The 8426-nt window shown below is 52.0% G+C and overlaps 1 long non-coding RNA gene across 1 annotated transcript; it reads left to right on the top strand.

The window, feature by feature from the left end:
- Window positions 1-433: 433 nt before the first annotated feature.
- Window positions 434-7959, top strand: LOC140689163 (uncharacterized). Its single transcript, XR_012064040.1, has 5 exons — window positions 434-558; window positions 2608-2756; window positions 3953-4075; window positions 5446-5530; window positions 7901-7959. It is a non-coding gene; the product is annotated as an uncharacterized lncRNA (long non-coding RNA).
- Window positions 7960-8426: the final 467 nt, after the last annotated feature.

Genomic DNA, 8426 nt, shown 5'->3' with positions numbered 1-8426 from the left:
TGGAATGCTCACATCAAGCAATGAAATTGCCTATTCATAGGCATTTTTCATCTCCCTGTACAATAAAAAGAATCACATTCCCCTAAGAAGAATTTAAGTCGGTGTGCCAAGTCCCTCCCCTGCTAGTCCGTTGATTTCACAGCTAACATCCCAGGGGGCACATCTGGAGGAAGACAGAGGAGGGAGGAAGCTTGGTTTGGGTTTCTGTTCCTTTGTGTCACAATGTGGCTTCATGGTTTAAGTCTGTGGTGCCGTTATCCCTAACTCCTCCGGGGACTCATCTGGGGAAGTGTGCAGGAACAATTCGATCAGATGTATTCCTTCTTCTCTCTCCTTCTCTTCCATATACCACAAGTTCAACGTCTGGTTCTCTTTCCAGTGCACCCTGCCTGTCACATCAGTACACGATTTGTACGTACGTGAACAGCTCGGAGAGCGTTTCTGTTCCTTATCAAGAACTGGGTTGCAGTCCTCATCTGTGTACATGGACCCCGTCGTCCCTCACCCCAGGGCAGCACGAGGGGCTCACTTTGGATCTCTGGCTACAGAGAAGAGAATGTAAGACTGAGGGCTTAATATAGGAACAGGGTTAAGACATGGAATTTCCAGGAGGTGGTCGTTTTCTGGCTTTTTCATGCAAGAAAACTTGTAAAACTTAATGTTTATTACTACTAAACAGAGCCTAGACTTAATGATACATATGCAGGCAATTCTAGTAGGCATTTAAAACAATCTTCCAACAACTCAAAAGGTAAATTAAACATATGAATAGAGACGATGGAGAGGGTGAGGAGGTTGCATTCTGAACTTTTTTTTAAGCAATGGTGGGTAAATGAATGTATAAAACAGAGAGGAAATGGATGAGGGGTGCTTATTCTTGCCTTGAGTAGAGGGCTCAGTGGGTATTAAGGAGAAGTGCTCCCATTTTCTTGTCGGATGAGCAGGAATTTCAGATGAACAAGAGCAAATTCCGGAAAGGTTGTTCCTAAACTCAACTTATGGCACCTTGAGAGTTGAGAGTGTTTTTTTTTTCCTGACCCATCGGAACCATCAAGTTATGGTGGAGGTGCCTGATCTGGCTAGACTTATTCTTTGAGAGTGAATGGCAGCGACTGCTTATTTTAGTAGTGGACCGACCGCGCCAAGATGCAGCTAGGAACATGGCCATCCAGCTCCAAACCCCCTGTTTCCCAGCCTGTGTGAAAGGAAGCGGGAAAGCAAAGGCTGTGTGATTGAGTTCCAGCCAACTGGATGTGAGCAGGGCTGCGATATGCACTGTAGGCTGAGCTCCTAAAGGAAAGGGGCGTGCCCTGTCCCCCGCTCCCCTGCTCCAGGTAAAAGTGGAGCAACTATTTTAGACACAGAGATGAGTATCAGCTCTTGAGGACAGCAGATTGCCTGGGAACACTGAGCTCTGCTCTGTTACATAAGAGAGAACTAAACTTCTATAATTTGGCAATAAGGAAGGTGACAAGATAAAAGGGATTGCCGTAGCAACTGCCCTCCCTGAACTATCTATGTCCCGTTCTGAATAGCATCCCCTGATATACTTAGAAGTGTGTGTGTGTGTGTGTGTGTGTGTGTGTGTGTGTGCGCGCGCACGTGTGCACATGCATGCATATGTACTTCTGCTTAGTTTACAAGATTGTTGTCAGGATAAAATCCAATGAAAGAACATGGGATAAAAATGCTCTGAAAGAGTAGATGCTTTATGAATATGCATGATTTGGAGGGTGTCAAAACCAAACTCTTTCTCTTTCCCCCATAAAACTGTCTCCTCCCAACATACTCTCCATCATGATAAATGGTCCCTCTGTGCTTCTAAGGCCTGAAGCCAAACACTGTGCAGCCTCCCTTCCACTCACACCCAAAGTGTAGCCAAGTCTTTCAGCATCACCTGCACGTATATCCAGGACCTGACCGCACCCCCCCCCACCTCCCCTGCAGCATCTTGGCCCTGCCACCGTCTCCTGTGGCTGGATTGAGAGCAGGTCACTGCTCTGTCCCCCTAAGACCTATTCTCTAAGCTGCAGCCAGAGAGTTCCTTTCAGAGCCTGACTCAGATGGCGCCCACTCTGACCTACAAACACTTGGGTGCTTCCCGTTTCACTCAGGGAAAGAGCCACATGCCTTCTTGTGTCCTGCACCGGCCTCTGGAACTAGGTCTCCGTCACCCCTCTGGCCTCCTCTCCCCTCAAGCTCTCGGTGAGTCCCACTCACACCCGCCCCACGGGTCCCCTATGTGCCTTGAACCAGGCAAGCCCTGCTTCAGCGTCTTCGCACTTTCTCTTTCCTCTGCCTTGAATGCAACCCCCAGATATCCCCAGGGATCTCTGCCTGTCCTCCTTCAGGGTCTGTTCAGAAGTCCCTTTTCCTAAGGTGTTTGCTCCTTGACCAGAATGTTTACAGTGTCAACCTTTCCCTGCAGGGATCTCTCCTGTGCGCGTGCGTGTGCATGTGCTTGTGTGTGTGTGGATGCCCCTCTGGACAGCATTTTTATAGTTATGACACACTGTATCGATTTGCCCCTTTATTGGTTTATTGTCTGTACCCTTGCCTTTGGGACATTAACTTCATGAAGACAAGGTTGATCCATTTTCTTCGCAGCCTCATCTATGAAGCCTAGAAAAGTGCCCAGCACATAGTAGGCCCTCAACTAATCCTGGTCAAATGAATGACTGCGTGTGGAGGTGGAAGAAGGGTGTCTGTGAGCTGATAGGAGGGTGAGCAGGGAGAACAGAAGCCAACCAGGAGAGGTGAGCTGAGGTTACGGGGGTGGCAGATGAACGTGAAACCGCAGCCATGTGGGATGTCTCCGCGCTCAGGCTGCCAGGGCTTGATGCCAGGAGAGGGTGAGGTGAACGGGGCTTCAGCCTGGGGGAGTGCGAGCAGAACCCACCGGAGGTGGGGGTACGGGGTGCAGGGCACAGAACCAGCTGGGGGGAGCGACGGTGGGGGAGGGGCCTTGGGGGCTAGTGCAGTGCCCACGGTCAGCTAGCTGCCCCGGCAAAGGGCAAAGGGAAGAGAGGATGGGGATGTGGTGCCAACGGCAAATCTGGGGAGGGGCTCCTAGAAAGGCACGGGGCTGCAGTGGGAACACGCTTGGCCCCAGAACCCGAGATTGGTTTCTTGTTCCACCTTAATGGCTAACAGCTTGTGCAACCTTATCCCAGCTACCCTTTCTGTAGGCCTTTGTCATTTTCTGGACCTACCGTCTCTCCCATCTTTCATTCTTGCCGGGTTGGCATCCAGGAGGAGGCTGAGAGCCCCAGGTGGGCTCATGGTCCAGCAGCCAGGTCAGCCCTGCCGGACCGTCCGCAGCTCACCTTTCCTGGGGGCCACCACGCTGCTTCTGCAGGCTTCCTCCTCTTGAGCAGGCTCCCTCCTGAGCCCCACGTGCCAGCCTGTGGCCAACAACACAGTGTCTGCCACAGATTGCCTCCCCTATCCCCTCCCTCAGGTTCCCCTGAGATGACAGTGGACCGTGCTCTCTGAAGCCAGAGAGGGCTGGTGCTGGCTTGCTCTTTCCTCCCCCTTCTCCGCTGGTGAGCCTCAGGATGCTATGAAGGAAGGCAGCGCTGCCCTCACCGCTTCCACATTGCCAGCAAAAGAGTGATGCCCAAGGGGAGGGACTTCTGGTCCTGGCTCTGGCTTGAAGCCGCCTGTGAGATGGTGCCGTAGTCAGACAAGCACTGACAAGCCCGGGGACCTGGGGGATGGCCCCAGCACTGCCTCCCGCTGACCACGTGGCCCGGGGCAGTTCACTGTGTTTCCCTGAGACTCTTGTTTTTCTCTCTGTGCGATGGGTTGGTGATTCCTTCCCTGCCAGCCTCACAGCGGTTTCACTGCAGGGATGAAGGGATTAGCGCCTGCTAACTGACTTGGTAATTTTCAAAAGACTGTTTACTCTTAAAGGACTTTACTGTTTCTGGTTCTTCCCTCCTCTACCTAGAATCCCATCCTGGCCCTGACCCCAAGGGTTCACCAGGACAACCAAACGAAGACAGAGGCTCCTGTGTCCTCACGGTCCTTTGCTGATGGTCTGCCTTCATCACCTCCATTGCGGCCTTTGTGGGTAATTCGGATTCATTGATAGGAAGAATTTGGAAGACAATTTGTATTGGTTAAAACTCCTTCCCAATTACCCCATTTTCATAGACCCTCGCAGTTCATTCTTTGTCACCATAGCAACCCTCATCCTTGGAAAAGATGAGTGAGCATCACCCAGGCAGATGTGGGAGCCTGAACCCACAGCCACGTGGGAGAGGTGGGCCCTCTGTGGACTGTTTTGGCAGTCTCGTGAGCGTTGGTCCCCTTGTGATAACAGAACCTTCTCACAAGCCCTGGGGAGCTCCTGACACCTGGACACCAAGGACATCAGTGAGACTCATACACAGCCTTTTGAGAAATCTTGAAAATGCAGATGGGTTAAATAGCCAAATCACATACCATCTACAGGTCAGAATGGGGAAGATTGGAGACATGTGTTCTCAGAAAGTAAGAAGTGTGTAGCCGGGTATCTCAAGCTCCACATTGGGCCCTGGGCCTGGGGGATAAGAGCTATCATAGTGGCAAAGACCAAGTGGACACTTCTAAAATTGCATCATGGGAGGGACGAACTAGGAGTCCACGATTAACACATGCACAGCGCTATGTATAAAACAGATAGACAGCAGTGGCCTCCTGTACAGCGCAGGGAACTCTACTCAGTGTCTTGTACTACCTTATAATGGGAAAGAATCTGAAAAACTATATATATATATACACGACTGGATCACTTTGCTATATACCCAAAACACAACATTGTAAATCAATTGTACTTCAGTAAAAAATAAAAAAATAAAGCTGCCGCCCGCACCAGCCAAGATAGTAAATAACAAGCGATAAAAACCCATGATCAGTGAGGACGGGGGAGAAAAGCATGCTCCTTAAGAATCTAAAGACTCGGGTAGCGTGGGTGTCCTCCGTCGTGTTTCTATCCAGTTCACTCGGTGGCCCCTGCAGAAACGAGGCAGATCACAGAGGACAGCTCGAGGCTGTCACAAGCTCAGCGAGTGGAAGCCCGCGTGGCGGCCCACATACCAGTCGTCCGGATTAACTGGCGCAGATGAAAACAGCCTCAGGGCACGGGATGCTGGTGTCGATTTGGCAAATAGGTCTATTGTATCTAGTAGAAAAGAGGATCAGAAACAGTTTGCATTTGCAGGGAGTGGGCAACAACACACTTAGAGTCCAGACCTGTGGCAACTCCCCTGTCCTCCTTTGTAATGTTGTCAAAAGAGGTCCGGACTAGCTGGACGTGCCACTTGACGCTGACATGTTATTTATCTTGGGGATGCTTTGCTGAGAGGGCCGGATGAGCAAGGGGCGGCTGGCGCAGCGGAGACCTTGGTAAGATGCGTGTGCTCCAGTCAGTGGCAAATAGCTTCTGTTTCTCGTTGGCAGCAAGCCCGTGAGAGCAGCGTCCGGATTCCTCCCAGTCCATGGGTGAGCGCCTGTGTCTCCCAGAAGACGATCTCCTGGCCTCCAGGTGCATTTCCGAGGTAGCAGGTGAACCACCCTCTTTGTCTTTCCTCCTTCCTGATACCCTGTCTGAAGCCAGCATCCCACAAGATGAGGGTGAGCTGACGAGGGAGAGGAAGCAGACGCCGCGCTGGCTGACGGATGATCGCAAGAATGTCAAAGAGTTTTCCCTGGAGGAGAGGAGACCCAGTGGACACAAATATTCAAAGGGCCATGGGGTCAGAGTTTGGGGTTGTGCTATGTGGCCCCAGGACCGATAAAGAAGGGCTCCAGGAGACAGCTTGCAGGTCAAGGTGAGGGAGACCTGTCTTAAGAGAATGGGGGGCGGGAGGCAGGCAGAAGAAGGGGGGAGTCCCATCACGCGAAGTGGGCCAGCTGCAGCTGGCTGTGCAGAGTTCAGCCATCTGCTGCAGGGGCACACTCAAGGTGCTTTCTGGCTCTCAGATCCAGCCCATCGCCTGCTTTTGTACATAACGGTCGGAGCTCAGTCACGTCCATCCTTTCCCTTACTACCTGCGGCTGCTCCCCCGACGACGGCAGAATTAAGTCACTGGGTTTGTGACAAAACCCTGTGGCCCACAAAGCTGAAGATATTGACTATCAGGCCCTTTCCAGGGGGAAAAAAAATGTTTTCCACCTCTTCCCACAACTCATTTTTCTGGGAAACTTGAATCTGTCAGTTTCCGGAGGGAAAATTGAGTAGAGCTGTTGAGTTGGGAGTAAGGATTCCCCCGAAAATGATTGAAATCTTTTTTTGCCCCAAGAGAACCTGAGACAGATGATTCCTCTTCTTCCTTTTAGTTCCTTTTCCCATTTCTTCTTCTGAGAGCCTGAGCTCACAGCTCAGGCTCACCCTGACAGACATTTGCACAGATACCCCACTGAGCTAAACTTTCCGTCTCCTCGGGATTAGACACAGATAGTGTGGTAATTAAAAATATAATATTCGAAAACCCTTGGAAATTTAGCTCTTGAAGAAAGGGGAAGCCGACGATTCCAGGCAGCTGTCGCTGAGAATTGTAACTGGACAGAAACGAAGGATGAGTGTGATGGTGTCTCGGGCTTGAATGTCCTTTGAAGCCGTGGACTCATCAAGCCAATGTTGGGGCTGGGCAGAGACGCCTCGCGCAAGACTTGGGCTGATTTGTGTCCCTGTAAGATGTCTTGACATCCTAACCCCTCTGCCCGTGCATGTGAACGTGCCCTTATTTAGAAACAGGATCTTGCCAGGTATAATCAAGTTAAGATGCCGTCATGTTGGATTAGAGTGGCCCCGATTCCACAGCCCGTGTCCTTACAAAATGAAGGAAATTGGGCATAGACTCACAGAAAAGAGGGTGTCGTGTAGAGAGACAGAGACACACGGGGAAGACGGCCAGGCGAAGAGGGAGGCAACATCCAGGTGATGCAGCTGCAAGTCAAAGATGAGAGGGGGGACCATCTACCAAGAGCCAAGGCAGGCCTCTTCCCTGGAGCCTGCAGAGGGAGCATGGCCCTGCCCGCACCTTGATTTTGGAGCCCTGGCCTCCAGAACTGTGACGGAAGGGTGTTTCAAGCCACTTCATTTGTGGTGCTTTGTTACAGCATCTCTAGGGAACAAATACCATAGGTGATTAATGTTTGTTTGGGAAGAGATTAAATGAGAGAATGGATGGATGAATGAGTGAAGGAATAAAAACCAATCCAAAAGGGCTCAGAAGCAGGGCTGCAGGTGAACCCAGAGGTGAGCTGAGACAGAGCAGAGACAGGCATCTGCGAAGGAGGCAGATCTCACGAGTGTTTGCTGAGCATGACGTGAGCACACCCACTCATAGTTGCAAAGGAGGGCCACCCCAGGGTGGAGAATGGAGAGAAAGTAGCGTTACCCCAGATGGGGCAGGAGCCGACGTCGGCTCTGCAGCGTCAGGCTCTGGGGCTGCGTGGGGAGGACGCCCCCCCGGCCTCGCCTGCGAGCTCTCGACGCAGAACAGCCACCTGGGCAACCGGGGTAACGGCGTCTGCGGACGGGGCGTGGCGGTGACTGTCGATGGCCTCGGTGTTCGGGTGGAGGGTGAGTGAACAGGCCTCAGGCTCAGGCACAGGCAGGACTGCGCGGTCCACCCTCAGAAGGCGCCAGCCGCCGCTGGGTGCGTTCAGACCCCGAGACGCGCTGGCAGAAGGCCGGTGGGCGGGAGGGAAGTACCCAGGTGTTCCTCCCGCCTCTCTGTTTGTGCAGCCTTGTCTCTCATGTCAGTAGCTTCAGTGCCCGTTAAGAGTAGCCCCTGTACCCCGCTGTCCCAGCGTCTAATGGGCAGCCCCCACCGTGGTCCTAGCTTCTGCTATAGGAGCCCCACTTCCGAATTTATCACACTGCTCCCCACTTTCCATCTCACCCTAGGACAAGTGTGCCTCCTGCAATGACAGACCCAGGTGTCCTCGCTGTCCTCAGTCCGGAGCCCCAGCCAGTCCCTCCCTCTTACAATGTCTGCCCTGTATTAAAGACTAAAAGTAAACCAATGTCTGCTGCTCTCTACGAGGGGTACTCCAGCTACCAAATGCGTGAGGTTTTCCACACCAAGTGATTCTCCAGTTCTCTGTGGACATCGACTGGGTGTCCTCCAGGTTAACTCAATTCTGGCACTAACTGGGGTTAGGGCCGACCCCACGGTTAAGGACTCCGCCCCACAAGACTGTCCCTACTTCAGATGCCAATCATAGGTTCTCCATAACGTCTGTCCAACTTGGCTACAAATCAGGGGTTCCCACAGTCCCCCCAACTCAGGTTTGATAATTTTTTGCAACTGTTTACAGAACTTAGGGAAACACTTATATCTGCAGGTTTATTATAAAGGGTACATATATTTTTTAAAGGACACAGGTGAACAGCCAGACGAAGAGGTACCCAGTGCGAGGTCGAGGAGGGT

This window comes from Vicugna pacos, chromosome 25 (genome assembly GCF_048564905.1).
Source record: "Vicugna pacos chromosome 25, VicPac4, whole genome shotgun sequence".
NCBI classification, from domain to species: Eukaryota; Metazoa; Chordata; class Mammalia; order Artiodactyla; family Camelidae; genus Vicugna; species Vicugna pacos.
Note: the sequence above shows the minus strand (reverse complement) of the source record. Positions and strands in the feature narration are given on the sequence as shown.